Raw genomic sequence first — 22,069 nt, forward strand, 5'->3', positions numbered from 1 at the left:
CTGGGGTTTGTGTTCATTAATACAAAAGATTTATAAAAAACATTATATAGACCAAGAAACCCTGGACCATTTGGAAAAAGAAGTGACTGAGTAAGTGCAAAAATATAAAGTACAAAATCTAGAAACTTTTGAAAATTGTAAAAAAGATATATGGCCATGGGAAAGAAAGAGATATGTTATATGATGCAATATTTATGCAAAGGAGAAAGCCAAATTAATCAATACAAAAAAGGCAGCCTCAAAGATATTCAAAGAGAAATACAGGCAAAGGCATCCAGATATTGAAAAATTCACAACACAAAAAAAGATCACCAAGAGGAAACATAGAACAGAAGATTAATAAAGGAAAAGTTAAAAAAATAGACAAAGTTAAGGAATACCTGCGAAGTGAATAATTTATTGTTGATAAGCTAATACAGGTTATATCACAGAGTGATGGAACAATGAGTCCCCCAAATAAGGAGAAGCAGGAGGAGCAGAAGATATCTGAAGAAGAAGAAATATGGACATGGGAAAGAAAAAAGCAATTTAATATGGTGCAGTATTTATGCAAAGGAGAAAGCAAAACTAATCAATGCAAAAAGAGCACCACCAAAGATAGCTGAATAGAAATACTGGCAAAGGTATTCAGACATGGGAAATTTTGCAATACAAAAATAAGAAAACAAAGAGGATTAGTAATGGAGAAGTTAAAGAAATAGAAAATGAGGTTATGGGTTACCTGTGAAGTGAAGGATTTAGTGTAGAAAATATAACTCTGATTACATCACAGCAGGATGGAGAAATGGATCCCCAAATTAAGGAAAAAACAGTGGAGTGGGAAATATCTAATCAATTGTCATACGAAGATACTTTGGAGCCTTCCACAGTAAAACAGTACAAACATTCAGTTGGAGTTGCACCGCAAGGGAAGGAACAGGAAACTGTGGCATGTCTGACACAGTCAATGTTGTGGAGTGATAGGCCAGTGAGCACCTGTATGAAAGAGCAACAGATGACACAGGATGAAATTAAAGGGAATATGGCAAAGGAAGATGCTCAAAAACTTTCTATAGAATGCCCGTAGAAAATGGAGAACAAAGAATGTGCCCTCAGTTTAGAAGAAAATCATCTAAGAGAAGAGTTGCTTGATCTAATAGGGATGGACAAACATATTAAGATCAATGAAAGATCAACTAAAGAAAGTCAATAAATCCCAAAAAGTTAGAAGTCTGATAAAACAAATGAACACAGTAATTAGAACTATTTATAGAGATTCATGAGATATAACAGAAGTAAATAAGATATATAACTATTCAGTAAAATTAATTCATATAAAGTCTTACCACAAAAACACAGGGTAGTAAGGGAAAGGAGGGGGAGAAATCAAATTCCATCATGGAAGTATTGAATAGAGAAAAATATAAAGCAATTAAGACAAGAAGTGTCACTGTTAGAAGAGTACAGAAGAGGGAACAGATCAACAAATACACCCAGAAAGATAGAAGTGATAAAAGCAATGTGCAATGTCAGAACAGATTAGGATCTATAGTGCACTATTGCAAATAATAAACTAAAACATCAATACAGGCAGAAAACTTAGAAGATATGCAGCAAAATATAAAGAAAAAGCACAAAATAACAATTTATTGATGATCCAAAAATGTTTTATAGAAAATTGGGAAATAAGGCAAAAGGAATTGAAACACCATTAAAAAAAAGAAGAAATAGATACATTTTGGAAAAATATATATGAAGATCATGTAGAACATAACAAAGATGCTAAATGGATAGAAGTAAATGAAAGAATAAGCAGTTTAAATGCACAGGATGTGAAATTGGGTAAAGTAACAGCCAGAGAGACTGAAACAAAATTTAAAAAAAAGCTCCTAACTGGAAAACCCCAGGCCCAGATGCAATACCTGACTTCTGGCTAAAAGTATTTAAAATCTTTACATGAAGATTTATCCATGAGTAAGAACTATTTCTATGTGCACCCTGAACAGACACCAGTCTGGTTAACAGCAGGAAAAACAATTCTCCTACTTAAGAGCAAACCTGCAATCTACTCTAAAAGCTATAGACCAATATCTTCCCTTCCAACAACATCTAAACTATATACTGGGATTGATGCCGGCAGAGTTTATAGTTATCTAGAAGAAAACTCAATCATGGCAATAGAACAAATGAGTAATGAAAGAAAATGATACAGTATACATGATCCTTTGTTATGAAATAAAGTTATAACAGAGAACTGTAAAAGGGGGAAGAATCTATGTATGGAATGGATAAACTACAAAAAAGCATTTGAGACAGTATCCCACATTCATGGATAAAAATGTGCTTAAAAATGTGTAAGAAACACCTTACACTGATCAATTACATTACAACGACCTTTACACTGCGGCAAACCACTTTGTAGTTAAGCCATGATCAAGGACAAATTATTATTCCATGGATAAAAACTCAAAGTGGGGTATTCCAGGGTTACGCTCTGTCACCTCTGCTCTTTTGCCTTGCTCTTAAACCCATTAAGCTGTCTACTTAACAGACTAGGTCATGGCTACAATTTGGCTCCCAGAAAACAACAAAGTGTAAAGACTTCTCATCTTCTTTTTGCAGATGATTTAAAACTGTGCAGTTCATCAGATGAGGAACTGAAAGCACAACTGTGACAGTGCCATCAGATGGTAAGTAAACTGTAGAAACTATTAAGGTTACATAGATCAGGTGTAGACAAGCCCATAACAATGTTGTCCTCCATGCCACTACTTCCAGTGCATGGCTGCTGGCAGATCCGTGCTGCCAGAGGCAAATTCTCAGCAGTACCCCCCCCCCAAAAAAAAAAAAATGACAAATGATAATAACTACTCTACAACAATGAGGGTGGCCTAATAGTTAAGGTGTTTGCCTTACAAACACAAGGGGCAGCGTTTAAGTCTCACAAGGGATAATTGGCTAGGCTTAAAATGGCTCGCAAGAGCAGTTAGCTTAGTATGAACCTATGATTATTCTCCTACTGTGTGCTAAACATTTTACAAAGGAATACATCATTATTCTCAGCATGGTCAAAAGAAGTACAGCAATTACTGTATGAACATCCCCAACACCCCCAACCAATTTCAAAAACATGCTAAAATATCATACCACACAGCCTTTTACACTTTGTGACCACTATTTAGCATGATGCACATTAGAATCTGTTGAATAATCCATTCCTGCCTGTAACCACCATATTGTGAACAAAATAATAATAGGCATAGAGCACTGAATTTGAACATATGCAATGTCCACCAAGCTCTTGTTGGCCTGTGGTCTAACTGATGATGCCACACAGTACCTCATATTATAATAGTCAAACAACATACAATTGAAGGGATAATATGAGCACTGTATTATAATTCATGTGGCTTACATTAAAGGGATTACAAACATTGGCATTTCTCTCCCCAATTGTAAATGTTTGCAGTAATTCAAATGGTAAACATCAATTGCTTTTGAGAAGCCAATCCCATCTGCTACCATTCATTTGCACAGTCAGAATTTAAACGTTGCTAGACTTGAATACCTGCCTATCTCTGCTCATAGTCCATGGAGATGTATACCAATGTAGATAGCCTTCAGGAGGGTCTAGATCAGACCAATTATTGGTGCCAAAACCATGGCCTAAAACTAAATGTGAAAAATGCATTATCATACCCTTTGGGAAGTCAAATACCCCTGCAGATTACAACATGAACATTCCCCTAGGAGTTAACTCAGAGGTGAGAGATATAGGTGCACAGATAGATAGTAGCCCGAACTTTGACTGCCATGTCCACAGTGGTGAGGAAGCCCTTCTATGTGGCACAACTTATAAGTAAAGATATGGCATCCAGATCCTCATTAGTGCAATAATCGACTACAATGTTCCATTTGACATGTACTTGACTGGGTGCTTACAGAAACTGGAGTGACCTCAGATGTTCCTCACAAAGAAAATACAAGGTATAAACAACATGTCCTATGCAGATAGACTAAAAGCCCTATCTCTTTACTCTGTCTCCAACCAACTATTAAGGCGTGACCTGTGCCTGACCTACAAGGCACTCACAAATCCAGCCCTGATGGAACTACTACACATCTGCAAGTAAAACAGCATGAGGGTCACCCAATCTAGGGATCTAAACTTAGCAACACAGACAAAACATGTTAGAGACAAGAAATATGTGTAAGAGATTGCCCCTTTTCTGGAACAGGCTTCCTATTCCTGTTAAGCATAGCCCTTTCAAATGCAACTGGGATCAATGGATGGAGAATCAGAAATTCACATCTAGGGTAGTGCTGATGTCCATTATGGGCAGTGGCAATCTATAAGATATTCAATGCATAGGCACAGATCCACCCCATCCTCTTGCCCATAAGGCCATATATTGGGTAGAATCAGGTTATATTGGCTAGGCTTGTAAGGGTTCTTAAGCCATTAGCCTAGTAATATTCTATGACTGTATGAACTATTGTTGTCACAAAAAGAATCATATCTGTAGTGAATGAATGCATACACTAGAAGGGATTACATCAGCACTCTATTGCAAATGTATTCTTTCACTCAAATACCTTTAGACCTGTTAATGTTTACACAAGCATGAGTATACTGTATCACCCTCTGTTGGTTAACCACGTCCTGTCACTATTGTCTTATTAAACATGTACATTGCCAGATTCAAACTAACTGCTGATGCCATGCAGGAACTCATACTTAAAGTTATCAGAAAGCATACATTTGAGGGGTGCATTTGAAACCATATGACTTACCTAAAATATGTTTGAGTGACCAAAATGCTGTAGCCATGTAAGTGTTACGCCTGTGATGTATCCTCATTATATCTGTTGATGAAGCCTTTGCTACACAATTTGGGTTATTTGTTATACAATCACAAAATTTGAACATTACTGGATATGAACCCCTGCATATCTAAGGCCACACTCCAGAGAGCTGTGTATTAACTGCTTCTCTCCCAGATCTGACTTATGTATTGTTTTTGAATGACCATGTGTGCCCTAATATATAGTTTGAGGGCTCAAAACCATTTAACCATACAAGGTTCCAACAAGTGTGAGTCAGCTATATCACCATCTGTTATGTAAGCCTGTCCTGTAACTGCTGTTGCACACACAAACATTACTTACGCATTGCCAGATTTGAACCTTGGCATGTCTATTCACATACCATACAGAGCTGTGTATTAGTTGCACTACAGGAGAGGTCTTACTATAAGTGTAAGACAGAGCACATTTGAATGGAAGACATCATCACTGCATTGCAAGGCAGATGTTTGGCTTAAAGGTGAGTGAAAGAGATGTGGGAAACCTCTCCAAATGTAAATATTTCCACTGAGTGGAAGTTTACACATCAGATAAGTTGGATAAGTCACTCCTACCTAGCACTAAAGTCAGACACACTCCTACTATTCGGTCATTGCTGGTTTTGAACATCTGCCTATCTATGTACAAACTCTGCATAGTTGTTTATCAGTGTCTCATACCACCAAAGAAGTCTTACTGCAACTACAGGACAGAACCCGTTTGAAGGGATTGCATCATCATTGTGTTGCAAGGAAGATCCATCCATCAACAACCCCCCCCTTTCAAATTTCTTTTTTTTTACATAGGGTGTCAAGGTGAAACACCACCGCTGATAATCATCAACAGACAAGGTTTAGACCTCCAGGTGCCTAGCCCTGCCACAGTTATTTTTCCAAAGGAAACCCATGCAAACACATGGAGGACATGCAGACCCCCACAGAAGGCACCCCAGTCAAGAATCAAACTAGAGAACCTCTTTCTGTGAGGTAACAATACTATCTGCTGTACCACTGTGCCACTTAAGGCAGATGTTTGGCTTAAAAGTGAGTGAAAAAATGTGGGAGCCTTCTCTCTGTGTAAATGCTTCCACTGAATGGAAGTGTACACATAAGACATGTTGGCTAATTAAGACATACCTATTACTAGAATCATAAACACTCCTACTATTTAGTCATTGCTGAATTTGAAAATCTGCTTATCTAAGTCCACAATCTAGTGAACATTGTAGCAACTGTTGATGCCACAGAAGAAGTCTTGCTACATGTGTGAGAAAGGACACATTTGAAGTGATGACATTGGCATTATTTTGCAAAGCAGATGTGTGGCCTAAAATTGTTTGAAAGTGTAGGGGGAGGCCTCTTCCTGTATAAATGCTTCTCCTGTGTAGACTCCTCTCTCAGTATAAACATTTCACCTGTCTGGAAGTGTACACACCCAATCTGTTAGATTAATCAGTCCTACGTAATATGAGAGTCATACACAGTCTCATTGGTTAGTTATTGCTGGAATTGAACACCTGCCTAGCTATGTCCAAAACCTAGAGAACGGTTTATGAATTGCTAATGCCCCAGGAGAAATTATACTACAAGTGTAAGACACAACACATTTAGCAAAGCAGATATCGGGGCTAAAATAGGTTGAAATTGTTGGAGCACTCTCTCCCTGTGTAAATGTTTCTCCTGATAGGATGTGTATAACCCAGATCAGTTAGCTATATCAGCCCCTCCCACCACTATAGTCACATTTAGTCTCACTAGTTAGACATTGTTGTATTTGAACACCTACCAAACTAAATTGCACTGTGTAGAAAATATTGTATTAACTGTCAAAACCACAGGAGAAGTCTTATTGCAAAAGTCAGACAGAATGTAGTTGTTGTTTACATGGCATATATGTGGGTGAATGGCCAACATGATGTTTAGGCAAAGCAGTAATGTATTGATCAAGAATGACAGCATACTGTAGCAATAATCCATACATCACATTTCTCACAAAAATTGTTGCATCGTGAATGATATCTAAGTGTGTCATATGAAAATATATAGAGTGGTTATGTGATGGGTGATACTGACAGATGTCAAACAGTTGAGTGCCACCTATACATTCCTGTCTATTCATCATAAGATTATCATAGGAAATTCTGGTTTTATTTTGGGGGCCATTAACAATTCTGTGTGTGTGTGTACAGTCTGCAGTGTAACTTCAATCCATGCATTCAAAGCATATATATTAATTACTCATTAATGCTACTTTGTAAGTATGTCCAATCCTACCATTTCATTGGAACACATTTGGAAGAGTAATGTGTTTTAGTGCAAAAATCATTTACTTTATGGAATAAATACACAGCATGACAATGAAGCATCTTATATCTTGACTAGAAAAAGCCAATAAACTGTGAAAAAGTAATGCAAGTCATTACTTTCAATCTGTCAAAATCGCTTACTGTGGTGCAATAATACCAGGCTCAATTTGCATGACAGCAAATTATTAGCATATGTGTACATATTTTTTGAGTTTTCTAACCTTGAAAGGGAAGTAGCAGTGGTCTCTGGTGTCCTATGCCAAGTGTCACACAAAGGAAGAGTACAGGCATGTAGACATTTCTGTTTCTGGGCCATTTCAGCTCGTATGTTTTGTTGCGTTCACGTTCCGTTTTTCATCATTACAACTTCTGTCATGATCATTACAGTAAAGTGTTTAATATATGGAGCAAGCAGGGGCAGACCCTCTCTACTGTTCAGATTTTCTCAGAATGTCCAGATCTTTGCCTCATATGTTTGAACTGGTCCTTATAACATTTTTGGTTTTCTGGCAAATCATTGAAGGCTAAAGTCACTACATAATTACATTCATTTGCTTTTCAGGTTTCACATCCTCCAGAAAATGTATACAAATGCAGAATCCATTCTATCAATTTTCTAAGTCTACAAGAGAAATAATTAAAAATGTGTCACTAATTTTGAGCTTTTGTTGGCTTTGTCCAGATTTCTTGTACTTAGAGGTGGAGATATATCAGCTGGGATGTGATACTGATAGTCTAATTATGGAATAAGCAGGATATCAAGGACTAGCATAACTATCCAGTACTACATAAGGGAAATGTTATGAGAAAGAAAACTTCAACTAATGTTTGACATAATATGGGATTCAAACACCTGCCAATCTTAACATTCTCTAAAGCTGAGCATTATTTTGTAACACTACCAGGAAAGTCATGTTTCAGCAAGAAAAAGTCATACATTTGAAGGGTGACTGAGTAAAGTATGAATAAATGGTCTATATGTGCATTAGACTTCATAACAGTAATGAGAATTGCAACAAACCCACGTGGTGAACATTAACTCTGTAGCCCATTATACATATAATAATGACCATCTCCTTACAGTGCTATTAGTATTCCTTTCTGTCATGCCTAGTGGATTAAGGGGCATCATATTAATGTGATTCATCACTTTTTCACATAGGATGTGAAATCACATTTGGCATTAATTACCATTGCAGCTTAATGTCGAATGTCATGCAGATACTGAGAACAGAAATAGAGAAATTGGTATATTGACCATTTCTGGTCACATATGTGGTATTTGAATCTATTTTTTGATCAAGATAAAGGTGTAGAAAGGGGTTCATTGAATAGTGGGAAAAGGAAAGCAAGCAGAGGGTAGGAAACTGGGGGAAATTAAGGAATGTGCAGTGTAAGAAATCAGACTTCTGTTACCATGGATTGCTTAATAATAGTTTATTTTAGTGAGTAACATTTAATATAATAGCAGCAGATCATATGATATATAGTGGCACAATATACTGTATGAAATAACTAGTACAAAAGTAGTTCAATAATGATATCTGAACAAGTCTTCTACCAGTCTTCAACTAACTTCTCTGTCCTTAGCACACATATCAAATTACTTCTGTTCAGTAACTTTAACTTTGCTCTGTTAGCTCTACCCCCTTAACCTTGATTCCCAGGCCTTGTCTTGCAGGTGCCTAAGAGTGCCTAGCTGTCTGTTCTTTATCTAGCATTCCATTGCAAGTACACATATCTTTCCTTTGAGAAAATAACATTCTGTAGCTTTTCCTCGAGAACTGTTATTTCTGCACATCTCATGATTAACCAGAAATGTTATCTTTTTCCTTCTGCTGAACTGCCTTTCCCTGAAGTTGTATGCATAAATGAAAACACAAATCTGAATCTATATTTTCAGGCCTATTCCACTATTTATACTGCCTTATGTCTAACAACTACTTTTACGTGAAAAACATGAATCTAACAGCTCTCCTGGGGTCCTTGATGAAAGTTTTACAGCAACCTTCTTTTGTAACTACCTCACAAATGTATCACATCTATATTACTAGCTATTGCAATCTGGTTTGAATACATAGCCTTTATGCTAACTCATCCATAGTCTGCAGATGTGTCTTGATAGATATTGATGTTCTTTATGGTCTCAAAGGTAATATTGGCCAATACCTCCAGCAACTTGTCAAATTTACATAATTCTCAAATAGCTTTAATAGGAAATATACCAGCTTCAGCGATTACCCCATTACCTAGATCCATAGACTTTAGAGTCTTTAGATCTAAGTTCTGATGTATGTGTGCATGTATCTAAAACCTGCACATTATTCTGAAAATCAGCCCCTGGATTCTCAAAAGCTGGCATGGAGTGCAAGATTGGTGCAGGAGCTCAAGCAGGCAGTATGTCTGCCGTGCGATCCAGGAAAAGCCTGCAGGGGCGTGCACGAACAGTCCTGCACTAGTCCTACATGGACTAAGTCCCTGTATGCAAATCACCCCATTTACAGGAGAAATCCATGCAAATGAGGTGAATTTGTGATCCAGGAAGCTTAAAACTTGCCGTGCAGGATTAGTGTAATCTGTAGAAATGTACTTGGTTAGTAACCGAGTACATTTCGGCAAAATCCAAAACAGAGCTGTAACTGCTCCAAATAAAGGCTGCATATGACTCAGGAAGCATGCCAATGGCCAAGTATAAGGCCATTGGCATTGCAAAAAGCTTAAAAAAAAAAAAAATCTACTTTCATTTTTTTTTAGTGGTTCTCGGCTGTTTAAACATAGGGCAGTGGCACGCAAATGGGATTGGGGGGAAAATAATAAAATAAACCTAAAATAAGCATTCTAACTAAAATCAGTATTCTGCCATGCAAGTCAATGGCAGGCAAAAGACAACCTGGCCAGTGAGTAGTGGTTGCTAAGGGAGGATGCTCACTGTGAGACATGTAACTATGCATTAGCGGGCAATCCTATGCAAATGAGGGGAAGGATAGTGAATCCCAGTTTTCCCCAACATGTGAGTCAGGTCCCAAGAGTGTAAGAGTAGGAATAGCTTGGTGCAAGCCTAGGACGTAGGTGACATCATGGAGGTGTACTTCAGGCATACTGTAAGTGGACTGGAGCCCTGCAGCTCGGGTTTGCTCCTAGCTTAGCACAGCAAAGCTAGGGGTTGTGTCTAAACCTGCCTAGCACTCTTCACAATGCCTAAGCAGGTGTGCGCACCACACATCAGGTTTTAAAGGCAGAAAAAAGTTAAACCAGGAAATAGCAGTAGTGTGCACATTTGTGTACGCTGTTTGCACAGTGCACCCCTGGGCTCAAACAGGAAGGCAATGGGAAGGAAAAACAGCAGTAGGAAGGTAACCAAGGAGAAATAGCATAGCTGGCAGGTGAAATGCATCAGAATCAGCCAATTACACAGGCAGCAGACCAGCCCAGCACAGAACACTACTATAAACTATGCAAACACCTACCCCTCTGGTTTTTCCCACACTTTACACAACCGGTGTAAACAAGCGGGGAACTTTTAACACTCACAACAGCAAAATGTTAGGGGCTGCAATAGCTATAATGCAGCTTGTGAAAAAGGCTGAGGGTGGTGAGGATGTGAATGCTGCCGACCAACCCACAGTGAGGAGATGGAAAATAGTGTACAGACCCAGGGTAACCTACCAAGGGCTACATGAGCTGGAGATCATGGAGTGCTATACAGTGGACAGGGACCTCCTACAGCAAATTGTTGAGCTGTGCCGGCCACGCCTGACACACAGAACTAACAGAGGAGAACACATCCCAGTAGATATCAAGGTATGTGTAGACCTAAGAATACTAGCTACAGGTACCTTCCAAAGGCCAACTGAGGATATGATGGAGATTTCACAGGCATCAGCATCCAGGGTACTCCACCAGCTCCTGGATGCCATGTCAGCACATCTCGGTGAGCACATATATTTCCCCAACACCCGTGAGGCGTTGGCCAGCAATATGCGTCTCTTCCACCAAATAGAAGAATACCCTGAGGTAGTGGGTGCAGTAGACTGCATGCACATATGCATCAAAGCATCAGCCGGTGAGTGGGGTAGGGTCTACATCAACTGCAAGGGCTTCCCCTCCATCAACTGCCAGGTCATGTGCGATGCCCAGTGCATAATAATGAACGTGTGCTGGCTGCCCTGGAAGCTATCAGGATTCCCACATCTGGCATCTGACGCAGCTGTAACAGAGATTTGCCAATAGGGACATCCCACATGGTCACCTAGTGGGGGATACTGGATACGCACTGGAGCCAAGGCTGATGACACCCATCAGAAATGCACGCACACCCAAACAAGAACTCCATAATGAGTCACACTCACAAACAAGAATCATAATAGAGTGTGTGTTTGGGATGCTCAAGTCACAGTTCCGGTGCTTGGACACATCCAGTGGAGCCTTGCAGTACTCACCAGCTACATCTACCCAAATTGTCCTTGTATATGTCAGCTGCAGCAGGAACAGCACGGGGTAGGGCCACAAAGCCCCCCATCATTGCTAAGGCCTGAACAGGCACAGAGTGACTCAGAGGAGGAACAACCTGAGCCTTCCCCAGTAGGCAGAAGGAGGCGTGCCCAGTATGCCCTGGCCTTGGCAAAGAGGCAACACATAGCACATACACTGACATGGGAGGGACCCAGGGAATAACACCTCTCTCCGACTCTCACATACAGTAAAAGGGATGCCAAACATTACACTGCCTGTGCCTAACCATGTGTAGGGAGTGTACTATGTGCATCCAACATAGGCAGCCTTGCAGCACCACCCTCATTACTGGGACACCTAGAAGGTAAGTGACTAACACATGCCAGTCGGGTGGGGGGGGTCACATCCCCAACAACAGTCACAGCCAGCAGGACAGGTGTAGACAAACACAAACAAATGCTGTGTTATGGCCTCTAAATAAACATAGGGCCTGCCCCCCAGGCTTACACAGTCAGACTACAGCAGGCCAGGCAGTGGGATGTCAGTTGTGAAGGCTAGGAAGTCAAAAACAAATATGTAGGTAATTAAAAGCTAAGATCTGTAGTAGACTGGTATGCCTCTAGCCAGCATGATAGGTAAAACTACAGACTGAAATGGAGTACCCGACATACCAGTATAGTCCTAGCAAATGTGTACAAGTATCAGGTATGCCCCCCATCCTACGTAGACATATAGCAAAAGTCAGATGTACTCCCCCAATCCTGTGTAGAAATGTAGAAATAGTCAAGTGTGCCCCCATACCCTACATAGAAATATAGTAACAGTCAGGTGCACCCCCCAAAACCTGTGTAGAAATGTAGAAACAGTCAGGTGTGGCCCCCCCCCCACTATGCAGAAATATAGTAACAGTCAAAGCAAAATGATCGATGGATACCCTGCAGAGACAGCATGCTACCTGTCAGTGTACAAAACAAAAGTCAGCACTGCAGTACAAACTACCTGGACTTGATCCACACATGCAATACAGACAACCATGCTGGACATGTTCACACACTTAGAGAAATGAAGGCAATGTCAGTCAACAACATACTGAAAGGTCATACTGGGCATGCTCACACACAAACACATGAAGGCCATGTCTGCAAACACAAGTGGATCAGACATATCTGGCAGTCACAGTTGTTAGTGCAGACACCTGTCAGTATGCACCACTCATGCTTTGCACACACAGTGGATAGGAATACAGACATATATGTAAGGACAACACACTATAATAAGCCAAAGGTAGATGGACATAGATGTGTGACAAGGAGCCATCCAGGCCTGTATCACCCAGCACACAGCCAAAGGGCCCCAAACACATGAGGTTAAGATGTCACTCACTGCAGATACCAGCCACCAGTATTTGTCAGCATTACAGACTATGTGGTGCATGCACCAGCTGTGCAACATGACTGTACTAGGAAGTAGTCATCTAGCAGCTGTATACATGTACCTGTGAAATATGACCCTGTGTGTGCCCGCATGTGGCGTGTCAACCCCTAGATGAATGGGTTAAGGCCCATGCACACACACTGCCCTCCCTATAGCCTTACTATGACAAGCCTGCTGAGGTCATCCAATGAGAAATACACCTTTGGAAGAATTGTAGCCCAGCAATCTCTGTGGTGCATCCCATAACTGTGTTCTGTTGTAGTGTGATAAACTAGTTAAGTAGGAGTTCTAATCCCAGACTTGGCAACTGTTTATGTGCTTGTCTGTCTGACTTGAGAGAGCAATGCTTTTTAGACTAGTCATACTCCCAACAATCCAAATGCTCAACCTTGGCAAGGCTGCTGATGTCATCCACCTAGACATACACCTCTGGGAAGATTGTAGTACAGTAATCTCCGTAGCGCATCCTGTAACTGCATACTGCTGTAGTGTGATAAAGTAGGTAGGCAGGTATTCTAATCCCAGACATGGCAAGTGTGTGTGTGTGTGTGTGTGTGTGTGTGTGTGTGTGTGTGTGTATTTGTAACTCATATCCTGTGTGGAGGTGGTTGTGAATGTATGACACCTGTGGCCAGTGTGGAGTGGGTTTTGCATATTCCTTATATGGTGGCCCTGCTATATATCATAATGTCCACTGTACCGGGATAACACATGTAAAATAGCTGATAGGCTGGGGTGCAAAGCTATACCCATACATGTGACATCAAAGCCAGGCAATCACAGTTACCAACCCCAGTATTACCCAGAGCACACTCTCAACCCATGTCTGATACACACAGACATGCCTAGGCAACATCAATATGTGGGTAATACACTGCATACTGGCCACTGATAGTAACTATGGAGTGATAGTAGTGGGTACAGAGGGCATGGCACCCTGTCCATCTGTCCAATATGCACGCAGATGCAGACAGTGTACCTCTCCCATGTTCCCCAATGGACACCTGCAGCACCTGTGGTGCCATCACATGTGACACACAAAGGTCATACCAAGCCTGACAACATGCTCTGTATGGACAGATGCCACTGACACCAGGGAATGCTGTTAGCATTCTATCAATGTAGGTGCAGGGTAAAGCTGCTGCCCATTACCAGTTCCTGCCACAGGTGGGCAAGACTGGCACATCTGATGATAATCTGTGTTCACAACATGGGCCAGACACCCTAGGTACAGTTCCACATGTCACTGTACATGCATTTGGGAGGTGTGCACATCCCAGACACCATCCGCGTCATGGACTAAGGAACACATACATGGCAAATGATGCACAGCATTGGCCACACACAATAGTCACCCAGGTGACTGGATGAGGGATACAATACCAACCTGTGTGGGCAAATTCAGAAACTACAGCCCTGAGCTACAATGCAGACCATTGTTATGTGGCCTGACACCAAGATATACCCATCACCTTGCCTTGTATAGCCGTCTGGCACAGCTGACCACCACACACCCATTCAGACATGCACCCATGCATGTCAGTACTGGCACCCTGTGTGTTTGTGTGTGTGATGTATAGCACGCATGTTCACATCCACACTCACTATAACCCCCATTGGCATACTGAATCATGTGGCTGATGTCAGACACCTTCCCATACCCTTTGCCCATACAACCTCTGTATGACCCATGTGGTGCATGTGATACCTGCACAGTGATGTGTTGTGGCAATCTCACTACTGATGAGTTGTAATCCTGGCCCTGCTAAGTGTGTCAATGTGTGTGCATTCCTGTGGGAGAGTGGCTGTGTTGATGCTGGCACCTGTTCGACAGGCACGTGTACGTCACCTACCGTATAGCTACCATATCCCTGTAGCAGATGTCACTCACCATCACATATATGTTGTAAGGGCTCCATAACAGGTAACCCATGTGGCACATCCAATAACAACATAGAACTGTGACAGCACAACATAATTGTCAGGAGTTTGATCCTCTGTGCTGGTAGGTGTGTGACACAAACATGCTTAGCTTTTACTCTCTCACCCCTCCCTGACTTGTCTTTGCCTCTGTCTGCCTCTTCCACTCCGTCTCTGGTGGATGTGTAGACCTACACCTGCTTTGCTTAGGTAGCAGCAGGTGTATTTTAAGTGAAGCTCATGTTCAGCTGATGGCCTCTGCATTAATTGCAGCCATCCCCTAGCTGCATGTGGAACAGCTGTGATAACATTCCCATAGCCAACTGCATGGAAATGAACTCCAATATCTAGGAACATCATGTTGGTGTTGGCCTTATCTGCTTTGCTTAGGTAGCAGCATGTGTATTTTAAGTGAAGCTCATGTTCAGCTGATGGCCTCTGCATTAATTGCAGCCCTCCCCTAGCTGCATGTGGAACACATGTGATAACATTCCCATAGCCAACTGCATGGAAATGCACTCCAATATCTAGGAACATCATGTTGGTGTTGGCCTTATCATTCACTGTGAGCAGGAACTAGATCTGTTGTTTGGCAAACAGCATCTCAGATGGATTGGGGATTTATCTCTAACAACATACACTGTGGAAACACGGAAACACACAGGAGGGGTATGTCCATGACCTGACTACAGATGGTAAGTGCTGCTATACTGCATTTGGAGTAATGTTGGTTTAACAGTGTGTGTGTGGATATGGTTGTCCTACATGTCTCAATACCTGCCATGTCAGTTCTATGTTTATGAGGAATCCCCATCTGCAGGGTCATCTGCAGACTGGGCAGTGTGTTGTGCCTTTGGTTTCATGTGTTACCCAAGGAGCATCTATCTATGGACTGCAGAAGGTAGTGTGAGGATTGCAGTCTGTAGATGGTGTAAGCTGTGACAGTTACCAACTACATATCCCTCATAGGACATATGTTGCAACAAACCCTGTTACAACAGTAAATATATGCAGTTATTTTATTTATATATATATTTATTTATTTATTTAAAATATGTTGACTGGGAGTGTCTGACTGGACGTAGGTCCATTTTCAGTGGAGGCCCGGGGAGAAAAGCTCCACAGTAAAATAAACAGACAGTAGTTACATTGGATTACATAGCGATTAACAATTTAACATAGCAATTACTTACAACATATTTACAGATGAAGAACATAGTACATCAGTAGACAACTAGAATCTTCATCTGTGAAGTACATAACAGACATTAACAAATGTTACAATGAGAAGTTCCTGCTGTATAATAAGTACTAGGCTTATGAGCATCTGAGCTTGATATAATCAAGGTAGTTAGTGGAGTGGAAAGAAAGGTAGTGGTTGGATGGGGTGGATGATATTAGAGTGGGAGTTGCAAGGGCATAGCCAGCATGTTTTTAGGTTCATAGGTTCATAGGTTCATACTAGGCTATCTGCCCAAGGGCATTTATAAGCCTAGCCCATAGTTTTGTGGCTTACGCCACCCCTTTAGTTTGGAGAAACTATGCCCATTATTTTGCTGTGCCTCTGTTGAGCAGTGACACTGAGGTAACCCCTGGGGTGTATCTGCGATCTCCCATCCATTGGTCAAGATTCCTCTTGAACAAGGCCAGCGAGGTGCTCTGCCTCACATAAACCGGGATTTTGTTCCACAGCATAGGGAGTCTTTGGGTGATGAATCTATCCCTCCAGCACGTCCTATTAATAACCCTGTCGAGGTTTAAGTCTCCCGCCCTTGTGGCTCTGAGGGATCTAGATTTTTTGAGATGAAGCATGTTCATCAAATCTGGGTTTGACATGGCCTTGTATGTCAGGCATAGGTCACCTCTGAGAAAGCGGTAAGCAACTGAATATAAATGGAGTTCTTTCAGTCGGGCAGCATAAGACAGATTTTTGAGACGCTTTATCCTTTTGGTGAGGAACTTTTGTGGCCTCTCCAGCTGCTGCAAGTGTCGGGTCAGATACATTCTGAATGGGGCATTGTACTCGATCATTGGTCTGATGAGTGATGAGTATAGGGAGACTATGACTTCCCTTGATCTAGATGTGAATCCCTTCATGATAAGGTGGGGAATGTAGAGGGTCTTCCTAACTACTTTAGCAATATGAGTGTCGAATGAAAGGCTACTGTCAACCTGGGTTCCCAGGTCCCTAATAACTTCTTCTGTGTTCAGGGGATTGCCACCTATATGGTAGCTAGGGGTAACCTTATTTTTCCCGAAGGGTATGACTATGCATTTCTTGGCATTTAACTTTTAGTAAAGTTTTGAAGTGGGTGCATGATGGTATGGAGGTAATTGTGGGTGGGAGTGAGTTCCATAATTTGGCTATGGCACAAGAAAATAGTGCTTCACCAGCAGAGTCATTGGCTTTAGTGATCTGCAAGTGATTTTTGTTGCTGGATCTTAGTGGTCTGGTGGTCCGATAGGGTTGGAGTAGATGCTGGAGGGATGGGACATTTAGTGGATGGTTTACTAGTTTGTGGGCGAGTGAGAGTTAATACCACTGAAGGAGGTGAGGGAGTTCAAGCCAGCCCCGTTCAGCAAGTGAGAGACAGTGGTGACTACGGTAGGATGCCCCTGTGGTGAATTTGGCGATTTTGTTGTAGCAGGTCTCTAGCTTGTTTAGATCACATTGCCTTAGGTTGGTATATATTGGAGAGGCATAAAGTAGGGTGGAGATAAGGTGGGAATTTACTAATGAAATCTTTGCTGCTTTGGTGAGAAATTGCTTATTTCTGTATAACGCTCCTAGTTTTTTGTGGACTTTTTTTATGGTCATGGATATGTGAATGTCAAATTTTAGTTTATTGTCTATTTCCACTCCTAGCAATTTGGTGTGTTCAGTTGGGTATATAGTAGTGTTGTCTTTTGCTGTGATGTTAAAGTGAGAGTTGTTTTGAGTACGTTTGGTGGGTTGGAAGATGAGTATTTTAGTTTTGTTTGGGTTGAGTATTAATTGGGCATTGGATAACCATGTTTCAACAGAGGAAAAGGCTTCCTGTGTGACTTTTTGCAGTTTGGGTAGGGACTGGGCTGAGCAGATGATGGTTGAGTCATCTGCGTATTGTATGAGTGTGCCATGTTTGGTGGCAGAGGCTAGATTATTGGTGTAAACAGAGAAGAGTAGGGGTCCAAGGATGGATCCTTGGGGAACTCCTATGGAGACAGGTAGTTGGGGAGATATGTCATTCTGCCATACAACGGATTGGTGGCGGTTAGACAGGTAACTCTGAAACCAGTTGGTGACTGATTGTGAGAAGGATAGGTTATTGAGGACAGAGATACGTTGTTTGTGTGGGACCATGTCAAGTGCTTTAGATAGGTCTAGGAAAGTAGCAGAGGAGAGATAGCCATTGTTTTTATGCTGAAGGATAGTGTTAGTAAAGGAGAGTAAGGCAGTGGTGGTGCTATGGTTTGGTCGGAAACCATGCTGAGTACTGGAAAGGTGGTTGTTAGTAAGGAGGTAGTCTGAGACCTGAGAGTGTATGCATCTCTCTAGTATTTTGGAGAGTGGAGAGAGCATAGCTATGGGGTGGTAACTGGTTAGTTCTGCAGAGGGTCCGCCTTTGTGGAGGGGAATTATATGTGATACTTTCCACAGTGTGGGAACATAACTTTCTGACAGAGATCGGTTAATCAAGATGGATACTGGGTAGGCCAGAGCATCAGCTGCGATTTGTAGGTATTCACTTGGGAGGTTGTCTGCTGCTAATTTGGTGGGTTTAAGTTTAGTTAAGAGTTTTTTTTATGTTGGAGGTAGGTACAGTAGAAAAAGAGTAGGCAGTGGGGAGATTACTAGTTGGAGGTGTGGGTTGGAGGGGAGGGGGGTTGTGTTGTTTAGCTAGTGATAGTATGGTTTGGGTGAAGTGTGTGTTGAATGAGGTAGCAATATTTTCTGAGGAGTGAGGGATGTTAGGAGGAGGAGTATTGACTTTACCTGGGTGGAGGGTGGAGGATGGAGTTTATGGAGGACCAGAATTGTTTGGGGCTGTGTTGTGAGGAGTCTAGGGCAGACTGGTAGTAGGAATTTGTCCTGTTTTATTAGCTTTTTGACTCTATTGCATAGTCCTAGGAATTTCTGTCTAGCTGAGGGGGTTTTGGTTTTGCACCAGTGCTCCCAGGCTTTATCCCTGTTTTTCATTTCTGACTTAGTGGTTTTCTGTAGCCATGGGGAGGGTTGTGCTTTGGTTCTGGAAAATCTTATGGGGGCATGGTAATTAAGGATGTTCAGGGAGGTAGTATTAAAAAATTCAACTGCGTCATCTAGACTGAGGTACTTTAGAGGATGCCAGTTACATTCTTTGAGGGATGAGATGAATGTGAATGGGTTAAAGTTTAGTTTTTTACGTATTTGATGGTAGATGACAGTTTTAGCTTGGTATAGGTATTTTTCACTGAGGCTATCTGATAAGCAACCTGTTATATATGACTGGGGGCTCTTACTGACTACTATCCAATCCAGGGTAGTGTGCTTGCTGGAGTTTTTATTTATCCTGGTTGGTGACTGGACTAGTTGGGTGAAGCCATGAAGTTGTACATGATGGGTTGGATTGTTACCAGAACAGGATTGCCAGTCAATATTGAAATCACCAAAGATGATAGTTTCTTGGGGGAGATGGTGGGTAGACCAGCTGAGGAGGTTTTCTAGTGGAGGGATGATTTGGCCAGGTGGGAAGTAGCATCCAATTATGTTGATGGTTTTGTTTTGGTTAATTTTGAGGTTGGCATATATTATTTCCTCATTGCCTATTTGTGGAGCTGATGATTTTAAGATCTGGATGTTTAGATGCTGTTTAAATATTATAGCTACACCACCTCCTTTTTTGTTTATCCGGTCTACTCTTAGTATGCTGTAACCTGTAGGGAGTATTTGCTCACTGGTAATGTGAGGTTTTAGCCAGGTTTCTGTCAGGATGACTATATCTGGGGAGTACAAGTCTATGGTGGCATGGAGTTCATGGACTTTGGATATACTTCTAATATTTAGGCTTAGTAGAAGGAAGTCACTTGGCTTTCTATTGGCTGTAATATGGGAGAAGTTGTGGTTTCTAGTCTGATTATGAGGATTGCGGTTAGAGATGGTAGGGCCAGGGTTGGGGTGGATGTCTCCACTTAGGGCTAGTTTTGATATGCATGAGATTATTAGTTTTCTCATTTTTTGAATGTGTTTGTTTATAAGGAAAACTTTATGATTGTGCTCTGCGGGTATTAGGTATGGTGGGAGGGTTACTATGTTAAGTTGTAGGGATGCTTTATATTTGAGTAATATAGTTGGTAGAATATGTGGGGGGTGCATAGGGATGGTTCTTGAGCTGGTGGTAGGGGAGCTGAGTGTGGGTGAGACATGAGTGGTGGTGTGAGTAGTAGTACAGTGGTAGTGGTTGAGTGGGGGAATGATGGAGCTTTGGTAGGATGTAAGATATGCAAGGAGAGTGCATGCAGTGAGCATAGGAAAGGTATGCTTGTACATGTTAGTTGAGGAGGTGTGATAGTAGAGGGAAGATGGAGGAGGTAGTGTTGGGTTAGTGCTGTGGTTGGCTATTGGAAAGATGGGAGGGGTTTGAGTGCAATAAAGGTGGGACCACCGGGGGAGGGAGGAAATAGGGGGCAGGGTGGGGAGCGAAGCAGGTAGAGACCCTGTTAGTTGCTTGTATGAGGGGCCGGAAACAATCACAAAGCAAAGACAAGTATGTGTTAAGAAACAATCACAATTGACCAAGGACTGATCTGAAACTGTAAGTCATTTCTTAATTTCTCAGGTGGAAAAACAGGATAACCTTGTATCAGTAGGCTACTGTGGTCATAGTTTAAATTAACAAACACACAGTATTGATCAGTTATGGATACTATTTGCTAACAGAAGGGAATAAGAGAAAGTGGAAGATGTGTGTGTGTGTGTGTGTGTGTGTGTGTGTGTGTGTGTGTGTGTGTGTGTGTGTGTGTGTGTGTGTGTGTGGTGGGGGGCTGCTTACAAGCCAAAGCAGAGTGCTCTCCAGGGGAAAATGAATATTGGCTCAAACAGGTAGACACATACTCAAAGTTAACTGTAGCTGTTTGCAGACAGTTCAGACCCGGACTGCTCTTTTCTTACAAGAATGTTAAAGGTGGTACCGCAGTTGAATACTTAAGAGTGGTGTTAGGTCTAGAAAAGAAGAGTACAGAGAGGAGTAAGCACTTTTGAGATGGTATCACAGCAACATGTCAATATTGGCCCTGTGTATGTGCTTCCAGCCACACCTCTGTCAACCTTTGTACATATGTTATGCATGACAATGTGCATATGTGCTGTACACCATAATTAGTGTCATCATATCTGATAACAAGCCAGGGAGATATCAGACTACTACACATGTTATGTACAGTAAGGGTTATATTTGGTGACATAACCTGGACATTTTGTGGTTGTTTGTACAGTACTAAGGTCTGTGTACTAATGGTGAATGTCAACAGTGTGTGTATTGTTAATATGTACCTTGGCCTGTGTACAGACTGTGGTAGTTGCCATTGTCCTATGTCCCATCATATCTGATGTTACATGCTGCTCCACTGTATGTTACCATATTGGCTTACATATTTGTAGGGCCATACACACACATGTCCCATACCACAGTCAGCCATCAGACCAAACTGTGTAACGGCCCAGTATATGTAGGGTTAGTGTGTGACTGGCACATATGAGGATGGTGTTGAACAGATAGTCCATACACTGTAATATTATGCTAGCTTGCCATATGCGGCTGTGGTTGTGTTCTCATTGGTTGTGGTTATGCACTTTCACACAGGTGTATCTTACCCTGTGCGGTGACATGCCTGTACAGCCACATATGTTGCATCTGTTTAGATATTAATATATTTACACACACACACACACACACACACACACACACACACACACACACACACACACACACACACACACACACACACATCTAGATGTTGGTATACATTTCTCTGTACTGTTGCATAACTGGGCTGGATTATATGTCCCTGAAAACAGCATATTTATGTGTATCTGTCGTATATCATATAAAATAGAGAACATAACAAAGATATATATGAACACAGGCACCATTAATGGGGGTGAGGGGGCTCAAG

Source organism: Protopterus annectens, chromosome 9.part0 (assembly GCF_019279795.1).
Source record: "Protopterus annectens isolate FY-2018-M chromosome 9.part0, PAN1.0, whole genome shotgun sequence".
Taxonomy (NCBI): domain Eukaryota; kingdom Metazoa; phylum Chordata; order Ceratodontiformes; family Protopteridae; genus Protopterus; species Protopterus annectens.